A 22,273-nucleotide genomic window follows, 5' to 3' on the forward strand; every position below is an offset into this window, starting at 1 on the left:
CAGTTAATTATGAGAATCTACTGTAATTAGTTTAATTCCGTTTTAGTTTTTCTTATTCGTATGTACTTTAAATTAATTAATTATGTATCTTGAATGTCTTCTTTTTAATTGATAATTGTATAACGCGTGTTTTTTGATAAAACATTTAAAGTGAATTTTGATAATGGAACACAATTATCCGCCTTTTATAATGTGGACAAAATAAAATTGAATTTGAAATTTTTTAAAACGCAATAAATACGAACTGTTTTGATGGTAGGTAGACCCGGGAAAGACGTGCCTCTGTATCATAAACAATGCCTGTGGTGATACGGTGTCAGCTCCCCCCCCCTTCCTTGGCCGGGCAATTTTACGTCACGTCTCGTGCAGTTTTCCATCCTCTCACCTCTAACCTATACATTTTCGGTAGAGGGCGGTAGTCGGCAGTCCCGCTAAACCAGCAGTACAGTGTGCACGAAATGGGACAAGCGAGGGACAAGCACACGTATACGCCTCGTAAGTCGTATGTAGTCGGCAGAAACGTGACCTGAGAGGTAGGGTTTCCACTTAAAAAGCAGTACTTTTATGCATTGCGTGGGAACTGCGATAGATTTTATATGTACAAAGGGGGTATTGTAAATTTGGGGAACCTTTTCCTGAGCTACCGGTACATTTTAACTTTTGAATTCACCCTGCACGGTAATTGAGTGTGATCTACTTCCTGGCAGTGAGGCCGCTATCAGAGGCACTACTCGGTGGGCCTTGGTTCCATCTTTTTGTCGGTTCCGTACGCACTCTGAGTCGTATGTAAGCAAATCTTCCCATAAAGAACTACCGGGTACGATTGTATTTCCATTCCATTTCCATTTCATTTATTTCCACAGTGTTCACAAATAAATACATGTACATAATGTCTACAATAATGGTTCAACAAGAGAGTGAAGACTGAGGGGGGGCCCAAAAGAAGCTAAACTTGTGAATATGGGTCCCTTGTACATACATATAATGAGCGTTTTGAGCCAAAATGCAACATCAATTGACGTACTTGGTGTCATCTACAACCACCAACTGATTGTCGAGATTGCGGACAGGTGCAACTCTCAATAGACCTGGGGATAAAAAGATTAGTATATGTAGATCTACACGTATGTGTGCATCTGATTAACTTGGCATTATGCATGATGCCACCAGTGTCACTGTCAGTCTCCGTGATTTCAAAAGATGTTTTAGCCACCTGCAACCACCAGCCTAGTGAAAGGATACTTGGTACACATGTAGCTGTCTTTATACAGTCTTGTATAGTACATATACATGTATGCATGTTTGTCACTCTGTACACACGCAACATTGATATTAGGCCCAGTGCGGTATTTTTTTGTACATGTAGTGTAATTTGATGATCAGACTTTGAAGCCATTACTGCAGGGGCACAATGCTCGTGGACAGGTGGTAGGCGTGCCATACTTGTACATGCCACTTTGACCAATGAGGTATCATTGTTTGCCAAACTCTGCAGGTGCACATCAAATCCAAGAATGCGCGTTAGATCGCGGCGCCACAACGGTTAAGACGTCTCCTCAAATCAGTCTGTATAGATGATTTGGTTCACCTATACAGTGCACTGACATAAACTAGACTAATCCATGCAGGTGTACTCAAAGAAACTGCTGGAGATCACCACGCGATTGTTGCCACGGTCTGCCACAGCAATTTCACCAGGCCGAGTGGCAGCAATGCCCCAAGCGCCGTTGAAATCTCCTGGACCATTTCCCACTTTGCCAAACTTTGCCAAACTTTCTCAACTTTCATTTTAACACCTGGTTGGAATATCTGTGAAAACAAAATATCAGAAGTTTTCCACTTTGATGCCACAAACAGAGTCACTTGTGGGCTTAGTTTCTGCAGGGATGGACTTATCAACATGATCTAGTTGGTAAAGAAAGTAGGTGACTCTTAGAGTAAAGTCAAGCCTGCATTTGTGCGTTTTTAGATGTGCTGACTGTAGTTACACTCGAGGGTGTACATTGACCCTTAGATAAGCTCATCAACCTGTTTGGCTCAACAGGATCCATAAATAATGCCAGCAGTTAAGTGCGCTTGTAAATTGAAACTTTTTCCAGTCCCGCACCTAGTACCACGTACAACTGACACACAGTTTCTATCTGAAATCATGGCGTAAACATGATACAGTTATTTCTAGTTCACATCCCAGTGTTGCCATCATTACTGTACAGTATGTGGCTGTTTAAACATTCAAATGATATTTGAATATTCGAAGTAAATTTTTGGTCATAGTGATATGCCCTCTTTCATGCTCATCAGAATCGATTTGACAAATCAAAGTGGACAGCAAACATATAAAATGATTGAATAATTTTTGTTTCGTGCTTTGAGGCTTTGGTAGAAATGCTCATGCTTGGCACAGAGCAGTCTACGGTGAATTGGAATTCTTCAAGTTTTGTTAGCTTATGAACTATCATCCGGTCATTAAACCTCACCACAACTGCAGGTATTTTGTTACCTTCTCGGAAGTCTCAGGAGTCAGGAAACTCAACAACAGACAGTTGGTAGAGAAAATTGTAGGCTTCTAACAGGGTGGACCCTTGAAAGATGGCATTTGAGTTGACATGCATACATAGCATCATGGCTTAACCCTAGCCCCCAACCTACCTTGGCTAGAAACCCTGCCAGATGCATCAAACTGCATCGATGTGTCAAAGTGGCTTGCCTACCTAGTGTAACAAGATCCAACAGGTCAACTCTCCCCAATTCCAAACGGCCTGGGAGTCTGTGGTTGTCGTCATTCACCACAAGATCCATCAGTGAGACTAGTTCCCATTGTCTCAATATGGCCAGTTTGTTTGGCTGCTGTTGACTGGCAAGTGCATCAGACTCTTCCACTGTGCTGCGTCTGGCAGGGTTAGAGTTAGTATTCAGAGCTTTGGATTGTAAAGCGTATTGTACAATGTACAGGAAGGTGCCCGTGAGTTTCTAGTGAACATCAAGAATGTTACCATGGTAATGCAAGATTGTCTTCTCTCTGCCTTAATGTCCTGCCTCCAGGCTGTCAAGGGGGAATCGCTTGCAACTCACTGGACAGCAAGACAGGATGACCCAAGGAATGTCATCAGGCAGTGGCAGGATTCGTCATCCACCAGGGTTTCTATCTTTGGTGCCCGGAAGAGATTGAAAGATGACATTGACTGAGAGATGAACATCAGATCATCCAGGGTGGAAGGCGTCACTTTTGAGGTATGCATATCCAAGCACATGGGTGATTATAATCTCCGTTCCTGCTTTCCTCGTTGTTTCTTTCCCATTTTCATTCCCTATTTTTTCTGGAACAGGGAAAATTCCTCGTTCCCCTCCTTACAATGGTTAGCTGCCTGTAAATCAGAGAGCAAGTGGTCCACATGTTACCAAAGTGACGTACATGTACATGTAGTGTTAGATGAAAAATTATGATGTTTAGCTTCTTGACATTGATGTACACTTGTATTAACTTTTAGATGTATCATTCAGGAACTGTTTTTCGTAAGGCCAACCCCTCACCAAAGTTTTGCCGTCCTGAATTTTGAAAAACACTCTCGTACCTGTAGTATACATGTATGACCATCACTTTTAACGTTTTTCCTTTTGACCCCAGATTGAACATTACTGGACTGAGCCCAGTCTAATGTGGCTTTTGCGAACCCGGGTTTCCCAGGTTCGCATTCAAGACCACCCCACCTAGTTTATGGCCTCTCTAGCGGTAAACGACCCACGATATAATGGCTTCAATCAGTACACGGCCATGTGTGTCCACTTTTGGGTCTGATTTACGGCGGTGTGGTCTGTCTGCAGTAGGCACTGTATGTGTGGTTACAGCGCGGCCTGGCTGCAGGCAGGAAAGTGTGGTAGTGAATTTCTATGTGTGAGTGATCAACGTACATGTATGTACAGCAACTAATTGTACACTGTACATGTAGCTTCACCTTGACGTCCTGTACATACGTACATATGTACATGTACAAGCACATGTACTGTACATGTGCCTGTACATGCACATGTACATGTGGGTACTTGTCATTGTGTGACCACTTGCATGAAATTCCGCAATAATTCATGGCCAATATACAGCGCAATTTGGATGGTCAAGATGTAATATTTCTTGTGTATTCGAAAACAACATTACTTCTTATAAGTTCAATTGTTTTCCTGTCCTCGGCTGTTTCAAACATAAAGAGAAAATGGGCTCAATTTGACCACTTTTCCAACCATAACGGAATTGTCTGAGAGGATCAAAACTGGAACAAAAATACGCTCTCACATAAGTCTTCCCTGTTTCTCCACCCTAGTCATTTGTACGGTGGGGTAATTTACAGTACAGTGAAGCTCAACTGAATACATAATACACTACTCAAAAGAATTTAAGGAACAAGAGAACAGAATGACACGCATGATTGCACCAACATTGTTGAGTATTGTTTGAGAACCAATTGACAACACCTGAACGTAGCATTGAAATTAACTACATGCAAGAATGTTGCAGGATTCAATAGTTTGTTCTAGTTGGAGTCAAATCGTGTTGGTTTGCTCATACAATAGATGTGATCACTTGCACAGGAATACAGAATGGGAACGGCTGTCATTCAACCATAATGCACGGAGGCAAGCTTCAGTGGTTGTCATGGCCTGTAGTTAAGGTAGTGGATAGTTCCATTGAATCAGTAACCTTTTGACTTTTAATGGGACTGGATAGATTACTGTATGCATAAAAATTGCTCGTTCATTTAGTTTGAGAGAAAAAAAGGTATCTTTGCATTTTTGCAGTTATGTTCACCCTCCTTTGGTTTTACAGCACAAATGTGCACAAATGCCCACAGTCACTGGTGAGCATGTAGTTTCTATATGGAACTCAAACATGCACAGGTTCAGTGTGTACACAGTAGGTTGCCAGCACAAAATGACCCAGGGTCTTCCGTGCAGTCCTCTTCACTGCATTTGGTTTACTGCACAATTATGCACATGAAACAGTGAGGCACAATTGTTGGGCAGGACAAAAGTGCAATCTGATATTCCTGTGAGGGACAGTTGGTGCAGTGCACAACACGACACAGCTGTGCTTCTTGGAGGTGTTTACCAAATGACCCAAAGAGTGACTTCAGCATAGGAGGGTTAATACTCATAATTTCAGGAATGCGTTAGAAAAATTGTTGACTGAGAAATAAGATGTATTCAGGAACTTGCCAGTTGATATTTTTGTTTTACAGATGAAGGTGTATGAGAATGAAAAGATTGTGGAATTAGAAGAAAATTGAACACTGCAATTCAGATAGCAATTGGGAATTGAAACCTCAAGAATTGGTTGAGAATTCCAATTGGAGATTGTGGAAAGAAATCTGGAGAACATCAACTAGCAAGGGACTAAAACCTAAGAAGTATACCTAAGAAGTATTTCATTAGAATTGTGGAAATTCTTTAATCTCGGGTTGAGCCTTGAAATATACAATGATATGTTTCTAGGAGTTTTGTTTGATTTAATGCAAAAAGAGAGAGATGGATTTCTCTGGCTTGGCATACACATTAGCGACTGTTTTTCTTGGAATTTGTTATCATTTATTACAGCTTTGATGAATGATTTAAAAAGACTGGAATAGAAAGTTCATTTAAATATTGTAAAAACTAGAAAGGAAGCTGTTTGAGATTGGAAGAAAAACAGAGTTGGTTTTCTGCTGATGAGCCTTACATAAATGTTCCAAATGCCAAAAGTGCTTAAGGTACTTCAGAATAATTTTCATCTGGATAAAACTCAAAATACTCAAGCTGATGTGAGTTTCGAGTTCACTTTGAAGTTTCACTGTTGAAACGCTGCAGACTGAACTTGGACATTGAATCTGTTGAAAAGTTCCGGGTTTTGCTGATACAGAGCATGTAGCAAGGCGATGTTTGATTCTGTGTAGGACATTAAGATACAATTCAAAGTTCCATCAAAATGTTTAAGTTTTCTTCTTGAAATTGCCTTGATGATTTTGAATTTCCTTTTGTTGAAAATTGTCTAATTTCTGCTTTCCTTCCTCAGGTTGCTTCAAATGCCTTCGGTCCTCTTGCTGTCGATGTGAGAGTGGTGGAAACGATCGTCCCGGCTTCCGGACTGGTGCTGGCTGTGGGCTGAGTTGTCTGATTTGTCATTCCGTCTTCTGTGTTCATCCCCTCTGTTGCCGTGGTAAGATCGTCCCGAGGAGTTGTCTCGGTCTCTCTTGTTGTCGTTGTTGTACCTGATAGATTCAAGATAATTCGTTTACAGCAAGCAAGAAGAAAGCCATTTGTGACAACGTATAGGACTGCTGAGGATATAGACCAATACAGTCTGCACACAAGGACACCCTCATTGGTGAGAAAGAGAGAGGCTAAGCCGGTGCCTTAGAGTTAGTGCAATCATGTATACTTTAGCCTACAGATTGCACACATTAAACAACCTACAGTTTATGCACATTCAAACTGTACTCATTTCATGTTAATATGCATACAGAAATGTCGTCAAATGAGGGGCTGCTAGTACAACAGCGCCCTCTTTCCTCTCTGCACAGATCTAATATACCTAAAAATAACAATGATAAACTTGAAAACCAAAGATGACACAGATTTAAAGAACTCGCGTCATGAACAAAAAGTCACACAAATTTTGAGGATAAAACTGCAGTGACAAAGATGGCACGGCATTAACAAAAAAATGTCACCAGTGATGCCATCAAGCCGACTCAGATGACCCCAAATTAACAATGATAGCACTGCACAGAACCCAGTGGAGTCTCTGATGAATTTGCCTTACCTTGATATGCCATCTTCTCTGTCTCTGGAGTAGCTATTACCAAATCGATGGTTATCATACTGTTGAGGGTGTCCACAGGTGCTGCCGGTGTGTCCAGAGCCATATCTAGCAAGAACCAATGAATAATGACGATGTAAATTCATCCTGGTAATGCGCAGCAAGCTATTCTAACTAAATTTTGAAAAAAACATAAACGGAAGTTTAGATGTTGAGTACCTCAACTTCAACATTCATCCCAAGTTGTTTGGGATAAACTGTTAATGACTGAAGAAATTTAAACACCCAGCCTGTGAAACAGTCCAGAAACTGGTCACCTAATTATGAACTGTCTAGAGATGTGCTCAGGTTTTACTGAAAAGGCAGTTAAATGTGATATGCTTTTTAAAAATTTAACAAGCAGGCTGCTTTATTCAATGTGATATCTTAAGATTTCTCACGCCGAGAATGCCATCTTTACTGCACCTTGTTTGAATCTTTGTCTCATCGTTGGAAAATATGGCACATTGTCCCAGTTTGTGTCTAATTTTAGGAGTGCTGAACAACAGTTTTCTGATTTGAGGGGATAAAAACTGTTTTGATAACATATGAACACACATTGAATACCTTTTTAATACTTGGAGTTGTTAATTTGTGGAAGTTTGCAGGGAAAATGTTTGAAAATTTTGCTGCATGAAGTTGTTTCTTGTTATTTATATGCAGTCATAATTTCCTTCTTTGTTTAATATCGGCTTAGGCTATTTAAGTGAAAGGCAGTGTACATGTTGTAAGACAGGTCTTTGCAAAACAAACTTTGGTTGGAGTAAGGTTTATTTCTATTCCTTTATATGACTTCTAGGTTAATTCATTCATTTGTGTTCAAAACTATGGCTTGAAACATTAATCTTGACCTGAATCACACCACAACAAAAAATGACTCCAATATCAGCTTATTGTCATCAAGGAACAATTCTGTGAAGAATTCCACACGTAATGAATATGATTGTACATGGTACGTGTAATTCATAAGGATTTCTGTGAGGCATTTGAGATAATTATTATTGATTTTTTCCTGAGTACGTATTCTTTTGTAATTGTTTTATTGAAATAGCTTTCATGTTTGATCTTATTTCAAAAGTAAATATAATGTACCAAAGAAAACTCTGCATGTAATTAAAGGAATTAAATTACAAGGAATATTGTAAGCCACAAAAGTAAGTTATCCTTTCTGGAGAGTTTTTTGCTGAGAAATTTAAAAAGGAAAGAAACGGACGTGTATGGCATGAATAGCAACCCAACTTTTGGAGATGCCTTAATTGAAAATAAAATAATTTCTCTGCAAAGTTTTTCCACTGAAGATGGTCAGTTATCCAACCAGACGACGTGGATCTTAATATTGTAACTTTCTATTGAAGACAGGTCAACCAGAAAAAATGTTTTCGAGATAATGTCATTTCAAACATAAAAATAACAGGTGTGCATGTGTAATGTTCATAGTAATATGTAGGATGAAAAATGTAGCAATTGAGTACTTAAGTAGAAGACTCAAATATGAAAACGATTCATGGAGATGTTCAATTAAGTTGAAACTGAACTTGTATTTTAATAAGATCATTTTCCAGTTAATTGTTAGGATGGAACTTTAAGGAAAACCAGCAACAGCCACTTAATAAAAATTAATGATTCAAATTTTACAGGATGTCAGAGGTAATTCTTTAAAACCACTTGCTCCCATTTCCTTTAACGTTCTTCCCCCGAAAGTTTTTGCAGATAACTTGTAATCAGCATGGGGGCAGAATACCTTGAATTTAAAAAGTTATGTGTAAAATGAAAAAAGGAGGCAAATTTCCAGTAGAGGGCGCTATCGAGAATTCAAGCCCCTCTGTAGAGGGAGCTATACTGGTAATTTTAATCTATGCCAACCTGTAGAGGGCGCCATTGCATTTATTGAGCGTTTTTGAAAGTATGGCTTCTTTGCCGATGGGGCTTTGAGCTTTGTCAGGCTCGAAAACGTGATAAAAAGATACCAACTTAAAAGATTTCAGTTTTTAGGTCTGCTAGCCATTATTTTTAAGAGAAACGTGAAGCTGACCAAAGTGTTGCAAACTTTTGTTTTCTTACTTTTTGGCTATTGGAAATATTTGCAATGTACCGGTACACTAAAATTTTGTTCACTATTATAGAGGGCGCCATTTTTCAACGCCATCCTGCGTAATCGATCATCTGTCAATAGAGGGCGCCATTGCCTTTGCCATACGAGGGCGCTATTTATGGCCATGCATAAAATGTCGGTAGAGGGCGCTGTTATTTGTTCAATAGAGGGCGCTATATATTTGGCAGGAATTCATGCAATGGCGCAATGGGCAAGTAAGCAGCGTAGAACGTGAGCTAAGTCGGGTTTCTGCTGTATCTACAAGAAGCACAGTAAATATCCCGTGTCTGCAAAAATAATGAAAGAAGCTTTTTCTCTGTTGTATTGTTAAGCTTGTGTCGGAAAACTAGGCCCAAGGTTAGCAGTGGTACGGTAGGAATGGTTGATTCAATGTAGGCTAGGTCAACTACATGTAACCCCCTCGCCAACTCGGCGATCGCCCCTTACTGACTCGCTCCCTTGCCAACTCGCCCCCTGACCGACTTGATCACCCTTTACCATCCGTCAACTCACCCCCTGGCCAAGTCACCCCTAGCTGACTCTCCCCCTTGCTGTGTTGCCCCCCGCAAACTCGCCTCCTGAACAAGTCGCCCCCTCAGACGAGAGTCCACAGGTTTGCACCATCCACATTTCCAAATTTAAGTGAGTATAGTATTGGCCTGCATTGTAATTAGGCGGGATATTGAAAAATTCACCTGAAGGGGACTATTGAGAATTATTCAATAAACTTGCGTTTGGTTGATTGACTGATTGTAAAACACGCTAAGCTTATCAGAATTCATTATCTGGCACACATCATTACCTCCACCTTTTCCTACTTCCATGCCGCCACCTTCTTGCACTTGAATTATTCTGTGCAACTGATTTTGTGTAAATCTCACTTAAAAATATATAAAATATAATATAAAATGATCTTTGCTCTCAACTTTAAGCTGTGTTCGTCTTGTTTTTATTATAACCAAGTTACGACATCATTATTGTCATAATAATTTATAATTATTATCCCACCTTCTGCAAGGACACTTAGAAATGTACGAGTGGCCCAAACCAGTGGACTCTCTTCTGAGGGGGTAACTTGGTAGTCTTGGTTAGGAGCAAGTTTGCCAGGGGGCGAGTTGGCCAAGGGGCGACTCGGCTGGGGGGTGACTTGTCTGGGGGGCAAGTTGGCAAAGGGGCGAGATATGGTAAGGGGCGAGATTGTCAGGGGGCGAGTCAGTAAGGGGCGAGTCAGCCAGGGGACGAGTTGACCTGATTCCGGTAGATTCTGGGGGTTTATAAACTTCGGGACCCCCCTGGTTTTTTGTTACTCTAAGTTTTACTAATAATGGTCAGCCCCGAAAAAGAGTGTTACTCAGGCAATGTCTCTTGATTGTCATGGCCCTATTTGGGTTTCATCAGCAAGATTCAATCAGGAGAAAAAAATGTGACTTTCTTACCATGTCTGTCAACGTTAATTGAGATACACATAATTACCAGGCTTAATGACGAGGGTTGTGCTATGGTTTGTAGTCTTGAACCCTAGCCCCATCAGGCGAAAAATTCTGATGCATTTTGATGTACTGGGCAGTCAGCAGCAGCCAAACAAACTGGCCATGTTGAGATCTTGTGGTGACTGGCAACCACATACTCTCGGGCTGTTTGTCCTCGAGCAGGCTTGACCTGTTGGATCTTTTCACACAGGTCAGACAAGCCACTTTGACAAATGATGCAAAGTAATATGTGTCCATAGGTTTTTGAGCAAAATAAGCTGAAAAGTAGGGTTAAAACTCATATATGCGACTTCGATCTGTTCAAGTGCTGTATTGTTTTTATTGGCAGATCTTTTACAGGAGACTTGGAACAGGTGTCATGTTGCCTGCCATCAGCAAGCCAACTCAATAAGGTCATTCCATGTCAGATGACAGCACTGTTGACCTTACAAGTCATGTAGGTCTTTGGATTTTGATACAAAGATGCTGTGCTTAGAGACATCAATAAATAAGAAATACATGTGTGTACGTGCCAACACGAACCAGCCAGTCATCTTGTGAACCAATCAGCCTGCCCACCAGCCAGTCATCTTGTCAACCAATCAGCCTACCAACCAGCCAGTTATCTAATGAACCAATTAGCCTGCCAACCAACCAGCCATCATGTCAACCAATCACCCTTCCAGCTAGCCAGTCATCTTGTGAACCAATCAGCGTACCAACCAGCCAGTCATCTTGTGAACCAATCAACCTACCAACCAGCCAGTCATCTTGTGAGCCAAATAGTCTACCGACCAGCCAGTTATGTGATGAACCAATCAGCCTGCCAACCAGCCTGTCATCTTGTCAACCAATCACCCTTCTAGCCAGCCAGTCATCTTGTGCTCCAATCAGCCTACCAACCGGCCAGTCATCTTGTGAGCCAGTCATGCTAGACATCCAGCAAGTAGCCTGGCATCAGAGTTACTTCAAGTCTATACCAATCATGCAGTGGATTAGCACAGGTAGGCTGCATACCAAAGCTCAAAGGCTTTTGACATGTACCTTTGGATAGGTTCCACCCTTTTATATTCATCAAATATGCCTTGTCATTTCCACACAGTCACTTTCATCTTTTAATGCAAATCATGTTTAGGTGAAGTTTTATGAAGCCTCAGAAACAACCTGCAAGAACTACCACAAATGCAGATAAAAATATCTTTCTAACCTCATCATGCCTTTCTTGATTTCTGAATCGATAGTTCTCCACTGAACATGTAAATGGAAATAGATCATTTTATAAACAAATTGACAAACCTCACAATCTTATCCAGAGCTGAGCCAGCGGATTGTTAGGTGTAGCAATGAGTTTGTTTTTATGTTACCTTGAAAGTAAAACGTTTTTGTTGGTTCAACTTTGTACATTCCTTTTGCTTAAATTCCTTGACGATTTCCTTTTAGGTAAATCCCCCACAAAATGACAAATATTTTGTTGTACAGGTTGACCTTTGACCCTTTGTGGCCATCGTGAGGCCATCATCCTGGCCTTTCCATGAGAACACCTTGAAGACAAATACAACCAGCCATTTCCTGCAAGGTGAGTTCAACATGGTTTTATTAAAAGGTAGTATTCTTTTAGTGAAATCTGTAAATTTCATCATGTACATGTACCGACTCTAACCTCTAAGATACATGTATGTGAAAAATTCTTCAAATTAAAATGTGGGGCTTCAGGACTTAAATCACTCATTTCAAAGATGAAATACTTATAACAAAGCTTGGTCCAAGTTACCCAGTCTCTTATGTGTAATTTCAGTCTTAGTCCAAGTTACTGTGTCATTAAAGACTCTGAATGACCTATTGGCAAATTGTTCATACCAAAAGTCCCACGACTGAGGCTCCTATATCCAGTGTGACATGCATATAGTGTTGTATACATTCGTAGACCTAAGACAAAGTCTTAGAGTTAACCTTGGACCAGTACATGTATGTACATGTAGATTTTCTGGGACTTAATGAAGAAGTCATTCAGACTGGAGGTAGTTACTCAAACATTGGATACTTTTCTGATTCACCGGTTTGAATTCAAGCAAAAATTTCAAGTTGTTCTTCATTATGCTCGTCACAATACTGGTGTCGTTTTGAGGATATGGAAAAATGAATTCCACAATTAGTGAGGGTAAATGTGATGGGTATTAAAAATGGACAGATACTAGCTAGTCTGTTTCTTTTCAGTGTAACTATATAGATGTAATTGAGCTTAATTATGGACTAATTGAGCTTTGTGTATTAGAGAATAACATTGTGTTTGAAAACTTGACACAGACTTTCAAATTGTAATAGATGTACTGAGAGTTTTGTATTTGTTTACAACGATGCATTTCTCACTTGTAACTGTACTTTCTCCTTGCCATCATTGCAGGTAAACAGTGTGATAAACAGCAGCATCCCTCATCACCATGACAACAGCTTTGCCTCCAGAGATTTCAAGTCCAGCCATCCGTGTTCATCAGAAATGTAAAAAAGAATCATTTGTACATTTGCAGTTTATAAGGTGTCAAAAATATCCCTGTTATTGACCTTTCCTCAGATTAAGGAGATATTTGAAAGATCTTCAGCTTATTTTTTCTTTCAAGTATGTGGTTACATGTTTGACCAGTATCAAAAAGCAAAAGCAGGAAGATTTTGAAAGATTGCTCTGACATAGAACTTTCAGATTTAACTGATTTTCTTTGAAAGGTCATTGTGATGTAAACTTGGATATTTTCGTAGCCTTTGTGAGCTTTCCAAGTTGTTTTACTGCAAGCATTAGAACAGGGAGTTTGCGCATCTTGAGTTGATGAAAGAGAAAAATAAGAAAATGGAATATCAGCACTCTTCCAAAATTTTGGATTGTCATTCTTTAGTCTGATAAGAAACCAAATTTCCATCAGAGCGGTTTTTATTTATGAAACACTGAATACAAATCAAGTCCCATTGATAGCAAAAACAAAGTAACTTCATCAGGAAAGGAGTACAAAAACTTGGATAGGCTTTTAAGCTGTTGTCTTGTAAGCTCTGATATGTAAATGATGGTGTGTCTTTTATCTTCAAGCAAACACAAATCGTTAATGCTCATTGGTTGATACCATTGTATGATGTCATCTTACCTTGCATTTACCTGTAACTCAGCAATGCTGGTATTTGCCCTTACACTGTTTGGCAAATTTGCTTGAGGATAAATTTATTTCTTCTTTTTTGCTAGTACATTGTTATATTACAGGAAAACTCAAATGAATCAATGACATTGCAAACATTATGTAGATCATACAACTCAGAATTGTTGCATAAAAGCAGACCCTTTTGTAAATATCATAAGACTAACCCTGCCCTCCCCCAAAAAATATTGCACAAAGTTTATCAGTTTCAAGTTAAATGTTGACAAAGTTTTGAGACAAAAATGGCGTACAGACCAAAATTTAAAATTATTGAAACAGTTGAAGGTTACTATTCTTTGAGTTTTCCTGGAAAACATTTTAAAACTAGAAAGAGATGGATCAATGCTGTGTTCAGTGAATGGGCTCTTTATCTCTGATGTTGGGAATTCTCTAAGATTCTTGACCCTGATGTGGGGATGTTTCCAACTTTGCCCCTCCCCTGGTGTGGGGATACTTGTCTCTAACTTTGCCCCTCCCCTGGTGTGGGGATACTTGTCTCTAACTTTGCCCCTCCCCTGGTGTGGGGATACATGTCTCTAACTTTGCCCCTCCCCTGGTGTGGGGATACTTGTCTCCAACTTTGCCCCTCCCCTGGTGTGGGGATACTTGTCTCTAACTTTGCCCCTCCCCTGGTGTGGGGATACATGTCTCTAACTTTGCCCCTCTCCTGGCGTGGGGATGTTTCCAACTTCGCCCCTCCCCTGGTGTGGGGCCACGCGTCTCCAACTTTGCCCCTCCCTTGTGTGGGGATGTGTCCAACTTTGCCTTTCCCCTGGTGTGGGGATGTTTCAAATTTGTCCCTCCCGGTTATGAGGACATGATGATGATTATCCATATCTGGTCTTTCCCCTTTGTGGATTTTCTAAACATACCTTGCATGGATCCATCTCATGGGATATGATCAAAGGTATGGTTCAAGATTTAAGTGTTATGATAGTAGTCAAGATTTCTACGAACATATGACATTAATGCGACGTTTTCTTAGAAATAACATTTCCATTTAAACATCTTGACAATACCTTTTGGTACATTTTAGCAACAGACGCGCACTGCGTATTCATCAAGTGATTTCATTGACTTGAAGACAATGTCAAATCCATTCCATCTAAATCTCAAACAGATCAAATCAGGTTTGCTGATTGCGTGTAAGATTCCAGCTCTAAGATATTTGTGCTCTGATCAGCTACAAATTGATGGCACTTGATGTTTTGAACCATACCTTTGGATGTTTGTTATTGCATATTGATGAGAATCACTCCCACAAATTGAATCTGAGACACAGACCACGAGACAAACACTTTTCAAAATTCCAAAAAGAATTATTTAAGTACACCAATTCTAGTAGAATCTAAAACCATGAAATTTGGAAACCATTGTCCACTTTTCTGCAGTTCATGCATGATTTAGTGGAGTCATGGAAAATTTGTTCAATTTACATATATTTATTTGTTTTATTCATCAACAGTGTGTATTTACAGAAACTATATTCAGAGTGTCTCGTGTCAAGGGAGTGGTTCTCACATTACCTTACTTGCCAAATGTTTCCAAAATGTCTTTTTGAGTTACTTGTATTTATGAAATCCCATTCTACATGCTTGTACAAGCAGCAGTGTTGTGCTAAACATACGTTGCTGGTCGGCGCCCTCTACTGTCTGGGGCGTGTGGCAGTCTGTGGCCCAGGTACTGTGGTTGATATACCTATTGTTTAGTGAAATCGACTGTATGTGTCACTGGTGCTCTTATCCACTGGTGTCCTGCCTCACATAATTGACATGCTATTTCACTCAAAAATCTTCCAAACTCTCAAGTATAGGAAAGAAAGGATTTCTGTTGCTTACTTAAGTCTTTGGAGTCCCTGTATGGTTTGGTGTAACGGACTGAGGACCATTGCACTTTTTTCACCATTTTTTCGATCATTTTGTTATCCTAAGTTGGTACCCGTCATTCTTTGTTCCTGTGTAAACAGGTTGCTTTTTGGCAAGGTCATGATGACCAAACCTTTATCAAAGAGGACATCTGCTTCTGATCTGAGGGGGCTCTAGACCTGATGAATGATAATGGCTTCTTTTCAGGTGTTGGTGTGAGACTTGGAGGAAAGACATTCTAATATGGCTGCTCAACTTTACCTAGATTCTACAGAATCATTTCAGTTTTGGTTTCATTTGTGTTTGGAGGTATGTTTCCTTGAAGGTGGTATCAAAGATGACATTGGGATTGTTGAAAGAGTAAAACTGAGTAGACAGTATTAAAGTTTATCATGAGTAGGAAATGATAGGTCTGTATTAGCAACAAAGGATCATCTAACCTAATGTTTGAAAGTTTCAATTTAGTTTACCACAGGTAAATTTAAGAAAAACTAAAGATGTACATTGTTATTCCAAGGCCAAACTGGACATGCAAACAGGATTTCAAGAAGGCAATGTTGATAGGGTACCGTAGTTTATAAAATGAAGGTTTAGTTAAATGGAAATCTCAAAACCTTTTAATAATAATTAGATTTCTGTTTCAGGATTCAAATAGTAATGGAATTCTTGGAGGGATTTAACTTTATAGTTAATGATTAGGACTACAAGGTGGTTAGTTGACTTCCAACTCCATCATTTCTTTTACTGTTTAAATTTTCTTGAGGATAGCCAAATGATATGATTTATGACTTGTTGATGTCTACTGGAGTACTCAGTGTTAGTAACAATGACAACACTCGTCCCTCAGCGAATATAAGATAACATGCTCTAGTGATTGGTAACCGGATAAGTTAATAGTGTTAGGAAAAATGTAGAACTTAAATTTACCGTAAACTTACATCCGGTTTATATGTAATTGATAGGGGCATCCTTAAAATGTAAACATTCTAAAAAGTTAAAATCAGAGTAGAATAAATGAGCCTTTAGTCAAGTAGAAGTAACCTTAAACAAGCAGTGTTTTGAAAGCATTTAAAGAGAAACTTAGATCATCCTATAAAAGGGAATCTTTATGTTTAATATCAACATGAACAATCGTATCTGTTAGACGAAGTTAGGTAGATGTATGTGACCATTAACTATGGAGATGTTTGAACACAGTCATTTGGGCAAATTTCAAGGAATGTCATTCACTTGTCTTTATTTTTATTACACCTGTTTACTTTTAAAGTAATGTGTTTCTTTCCTCTAGTATTAAGGAGGTTGAGTTTGCAGTGTCAGATACGTGTTTAGCTGTCAAACAACGTAAGCAAAATATTAACAGGTGTTTCTAAGGCTTCAGGTTTAGTCTAAAGCACATTGGATTGGATTTGTTGGATTTGGTACGTCGGGATGTTCAAAGCGATTTTAGTTTAACCCTAACCTTCCCCAACCACACAGAATTAAACAGTAGTAAAGTGTTTAATTCAGTGGGGAGATAGGTCTGGTAGGCCCAGACAGCTGGCTTTTGCATTGGGTTTGGCATACCTCAGAAAAACCAAGTCCAACAGCCCCTGTGCATAAAGTCCCATATGGGTGTGTGAATGGGGTAGGTTAGGTCCAGCAACCCTTGGGCAGTGAGGGTTAAGGATGATTATGAAAAGTTAACAATTTAGTTAGTTCAGTGAAATGTGACTGTTTATCCCGAGGATTAATATTTTGTTCTGTTGCTCTGAATTTATAATATGATGATAGGAATATAAAATGATAGGAATAAATGTAGAATATATTTCATAGGAGTAGACCATTAACAAACCCAATGTCATCTACAGTATCTCCTAAGAGGCTTTGCCAGACTTCTGGTAAGGAAGGAAAAATTGAACCCCACAGCTTTTTTTTCTGCTGATCACACACTGTTATTATTTTTCAGTTGCACTGACTATAAATGGAATTTTGTTCTTGTGGGGTTTGTTTTCAAACGAACAAAAATTCCAGAAAACTTTTGAAATGTTGCTCTGTGAAATTCTCATAGATTGTGTGGTTCTTCCATCACAAGTGAAAACAAAATATTCACCAGTAATGCACTTCAGTGCATTTAATTCAATGGAACTACTTGTTGAGAGAGTTTGGTTTACCTGAATAATATTTCCCAAAAACTTTGTCACATTGTAAAGTTGTCAGCCATGTTAGAATGTGTTTCTCTGATTCGCACGTCATCATCTCGGCTGAAGTTGTTGTCATTTTGGTGGTTCAGGACTCAATTGGAGATGGAGTGGAAAAGTCCAATTAAAACAGCTTTGTCATTAGTACTTTTTTTTTTTCAAAAAAATTTTCTTCAAGACATATTCCAAAATTTTGCAGCCTGGTTGCCCGAACAGGGGATGACGTCCGTCAATCACCCCATACAGACTCAGCAAAGATTAGGTCGGCAACAGTGAATCCTTTCTGACCTTTGTTTTGGCCATTGTTTGTTTTTTCAATAAAGTGAAATACATGCTTGATTATGTAGGGGCAGGATACCAGTGGTGCAGAGTGCCTGTGACACATCGGTGGATTTCACTGAACAATAGGTATATCAACCACAGTACCTGGGCCATAGACTGCCATACGCCCCAGACAGTAGAGGGCGCCGACTAGCAACGTATGTTTAGCACAACACTGCTGCTTTTTTTTTTTTTTTTTTTTAATGATAATAAAATGAATAGGGGTCCCCTAGAATAAATTCACACAGAAAATTTGAATAAGGTACCCCCTTGTCTTTATTTCTCACAAATCAAAAAGCCCCTCTCCTCCATGCAAGGAGGATTTCAAGAAAGTAGTCAACCAAGGATAAATCTTTAGAGGATGGACCCCAGAAACTAACACATGGTCTTGGAAGGACAACTGCAAAGGCTTCTGTGGTTTGGAAGTTCAACTCCAGAAACCTTTGTGGTTCCCCTACAATGGCACGTTTCTGGTTCCTCCCCTAAAGTGGCTACATTGCATCATGAATATGCATACTATGGCCACGCCTTTTGTAATTTGTATACAACCCTCTTTACATGGAGATCATATACAAATTACCCAAGGTAATAGGTCATAGGACACGTATCAAGATTCACTGTAGCCATTCAAGGTATCATTGCCTACCTTAATCAGTGACCTTTGAACCAAAATAGGGTCTTCAAGGTTTACCGTATATATGCGTGCCCGAACATGGGATATCGTGCGCCTGAGTGGATTTCATACTAATTTTCAATTAACTTTTTTTGCAGAAATAAGGAACAGAGCCAGTCACTGCACAGTAACGACACAAACTTCATTGGTCAAAGGTCACTTGATAAGGTAAGAAGCAATACCTTCAATTTTGTAACCTGTTACCTTCAACGAGTCTCAATAATTAAATGGTTTTAGTCTTCAGATCCCCGTATTCGTCTTTTTGAAATTACGTGTTGGCTGCTCAATTGTTGACAAGATGACTCATTGTTAATACACATTTTGTAATGGTAATATGCAAATTGCATCTTTCCCGCGCATTTGATAAAATAATGAAGTATTTGCGTTCAGAGTTTGGCTGCAATTATTTTCATTTCAAAATGCTTTGGATTTTTTTCTTGGCATGTTTGTAAACAAACAGACTCGACTTTCAGTAACAGGTTACAAATATCCTTGGTTGACCACTCAGTTGAGAAGTTGCCAGTTGATGTTAAGGCCAGCAATCTATCTGTTGTGCTATGTTTGTTTCAGAGTTTTGGGCGCATGACATGGTTTTACTTTCAAGTCAAGGTACTGTCTTAGCCGTTTGGAAAACAAGCAGTAACAAGGCTATGAATTATGAATTTGTCAAAAGTTCATTCACTCCAATTTTCAAATATTCTATTAACAATTTGGGGCAATGAGATTCAAAGCACAAATATTTTTCCATGATTTTCCTTGTCGGTACCTTAGAAATAATCAAACTTTGATATGGCAAGACTGATTTATGAATGAAACATTTCTGAAAGGTTGAAGAACATCAGCTGGCAAAGTCTCATCTTGAAAGTAAATGTTCGAGTACAGATGAGGTCGAAAAATTCTCCAATTTCAGTCGAAGTTGAAAGAAATCTGTGAGGACTTTTGTGCGGTTGTTATATGCCAAGTTAAAATTAATGATAAAGTTTCTGAAACAGTCTATGCCACAAGGACTTTGCATGCATTTGTAATCGCTACAAGTTATTTATGGCTTTGGGGAAGGCATTGAAAAGTTTGAATCTGAAATTGGAGCAAGTTTTTTTACCTCAGTATAAGAATCTTTAAACACACCAGGAGTGCACCAGACACTCCAAAACCATTTTTTTTTCATTCCACAAACTATGAACAGCAAGTCTTGGTATAAATCAATCTTGATAGTTAGAGTTCATGCTGAAGTTCACTCCTGAATCCTGTTGGTAATTTGACGGTGAATTCGCAGTAGGAGTCTCATGTTCCATTTAAAGGATTTGCAAGGGCAACTATAAAAAACTTTTAAAAGTAACCATCTATTAAGCCAAGATGTTGTAAACTCAGTTACTCTAGAATTCATTACAAGTCCCATTGTTGCATTGCTAGAGGAATCTTTTCAAGTTTATGGGCAAAGTAAAATCTTTGATCAAATGCACACCTCCCAAGGTTATCAAAATGGTGGAGTTCATTTGAAAAACAATTGTCTTCAGATTTGAAAGTGCTTCAATTTGCTTTATTTCTCTTGTCCAGGTAGGAATTTCAGCTGGGCTGTCCGTCATCTTCAGTGTCTTCTCATTATAAGACTCAAGATGTTCTTCAGAAATGTCATATGTCAGTTGATCCCTCTCATCACTGAAGGCAGTAGGAGTTTGAAGATCACTCAGATGTTGGAGTATGGAAAGGACCCGATGTGAAGATGGACTTGTTGCAGATGAAGGGGAGGAAAGAGAGAAATATTTGAGGTTTTAAACTGATTCCATGTTTTAATTGAATGTACATCTTATGGTGTTTTTTTATCATTAAAAATTATATTTAAATTGGAGGATTTTGGATTGTTAGGGCACACAGGGCTGTAAAATGGCTCTTTCTTTAATTTTGCTGCAATAAGTTCTTCAATATTTTTCAAGCTAAATGAGCTTTTAAAGTTCTTCACTTGACTTAAGTCATTGCACTGTTTGATTTTGCAAAATGAAAGCCCTAAAGTGCACTAGTTTGATCTCAAGTGTGCGTTTGTCTCAGCTTTAAAATTGGTCCGCATTGTCATTTCCGAAAATAAAGGACAGTTTGATTTTGTATTTTTAGCTCTAAGGTTTTTATTAAAGAAAATGTTTCTGACGTGAACAAACATTTGACTCCACCTCCGAGGAAAACTGAACAAGTGTAAATTTGCTCTGAATAGAGGCATTAGAGAACTGATGGAAAGACTGAGAAACATTTTCCCCAATTTTACTTACAAAATAAATACCTAGGAACTACTTAGAAAATTCTCGTTTCCCCATCGACTTTATACACAACCGTTTGAGTGAAGTAAGGGTGCAACTTCTTCCTGGGGAACATTTTTAGAAAGCTTAAGAGACAATTTGAATGAACCTGTAACTAGTAATGCAAAATAAACTCAACTTGTGACCTACACAAGGCTGAAAGACTGAGTAATTTGACTTCAATGTACCACACCCAGTTTTTATCTTGAGGAAAGGAAATTAAAATGTTGCCCTTGAAATTTTGTTCTTGAAGTCAATACTTACAGTTGTCAGTTGCCCACATATTGGACGATGATATAGAATTTTAGAAGAAATAAAGTAACTGCAACAAAATACATTCAGATCTTGTACATTCTGAGCGTCATAAGTATGGTGTAAAATGTACATGTTGGCAACACTGGGAGACTCCGACAGCGCGATACTGTTTCACTAAAAACCCGTTGACGAAATGACGGGAATATACGCAATACTAATAGTTCTAGAAGACCACGTGATTGCAGGGAGCCAATAGAAGAAAGAGGAGGAAAGGTGTGGCGCGAAAAGAATAGGACGAACGGAAAAGGAACCCACGCGATCTGTCCTGACGAGGAATTGGAGGCGAATACCAGCCGTTTTGCAACTTATGATCCCGCTTCAACGCACGTACACAGAATGTACCTCGGCTGAAAAAGAGACCAATTCTTTTGTTGGATTCCTTTCTTCGGTCTCTCCCAAACAATAAAATGTTTCAAGGATTACGGAAGATTAGACGCCGCTATCTTTCGTTACGCTTGAGTGAACAACAAAGGGGAGAATTGAAGCAGAAAATATCGAAAAACTCGCCTTTAAAAGCAGTCCACACTACAAAAAGACACTTTTTGCAGAGGAAATTGAATAACAAACCGAACTATAGTTTCAAAATTTCAAAATTCTCCCGGACAAAAAAGTAGGTTTTTCAGGACTTGCTGGTTCCACGTTAAAACTTTCTCCTCTTCGTCGTTGGTGGCGCTATAACATAGAAAGCCCACAGTGCGATTGATATGCATGGTGCGCGCGTCAATGGGAAACACACATAGGCATTTTTCTAGCTCAGCGCACCTTTTTTTGTGTTTGTTTTGGCTTATGCAGGTGGGAACCAGTATTGCTCTGAAAAGTTTGGCAGTGTTCTTACGAAAAGTAGTAAAACCTTGTTTTGCTCGCAAGGAAAATGAACAAACAGAAACTCCAGTGCGAGCCAAAAATAACAGGTTATTCAGGATTTGCTTGAAACGGGGTGATTGGGGTACGCATTTTGTTTAACTTGAAGGAGAATGACTCATACGGGAAGGACAGCAAAATATTTAGGCTGCTTTTGATAATCTTGAAAAGGGGGACCTTTCTGAAAGTTTATAATAAATGAAAGTGTGAATT

The 22,273-nt window shown here is 39.2% G+C and overlaps 3 long non-coding RNA genes across 12 annotated transcripts in view; 2 read left to right on the forward strand and 1 right to left on the reverse strand.

Moving 5' to 3' along the window:
* The window catches only part of LOC147799224 (uncharacterized), a 159,531-nt gene extending 138,198 nt beyond the window's left edge, over nucleotides 1-21,333 (forward strand). The window contains exons 1-6 of one of the 8 annotated variants that reach the window (XR_015425457.1): nucleotides 9,076-9,149; nucleotides 10,737-11,391; nucleotides 11,867-11,963; nucleotides 12,789-12,883; nucleotides 18,698-18,767; nucleotides 20,154-21,333. This is a non-coding gene — a long non-coding RNA (uncharacterized LOC147799224). The other 7 variants (XR_015425455.1, XR_015425454.1, XR_015425453.1 and 4 more) reach the window with 7 other exon arrangements.
* Nucleotides 444-8,460, forward strand: LOC147799230 (uncharacterized). 3 transcript variants are annotated; one of them, XR_015425476.1, is made up of 4 exons: nucleotides 444-533; nucleotides 3,043-3,231; nucleotides 4,567-4,664; nucleotides 6,041-8,460. It is a non-coding gene; the product is annotated as an uncharacterized LOC147799230 (long non-coding RNA). The 3 variants fall into 3 exon arrangements; XR_015425477.1 differs by having other exon boundaries at nucleotides 4,585-4,664; XR_015425475.1 differs by lacking the exon at nucleotides 4,567-4,664.
* Nucleotides 18,185-21,276, reverse strand: LOC147799231 (uncharacterized). Its single transcript, XR_015425472.1, has 2 exons — nucleotides 21,149-21,276; nucleotides 18,185-20,324 (listed from the first exon to the last, which is right to left on the reverse strand). It is a non-coding gene; the product is annotated as an uncharacterized LOC147799231 (long non-coding RNA).
* Nucleotides 21,334-22,273: the final 940 nt, after the last annotated feature.

Source organism: Acanthaster planci, linkage group LG05 (genome assembly GCF_054643075.1).
Source record: "Acanthaster planci isolate LZ-2023a linkage group LG05, COTS_SCS, whole genome shotgun sequence".
NCBI lineage: Eukaryota > Metazoa > Echinodermata > Asteroidea > Valvatida > Acanthasteridae > Acanthaster > Acanthaster planci.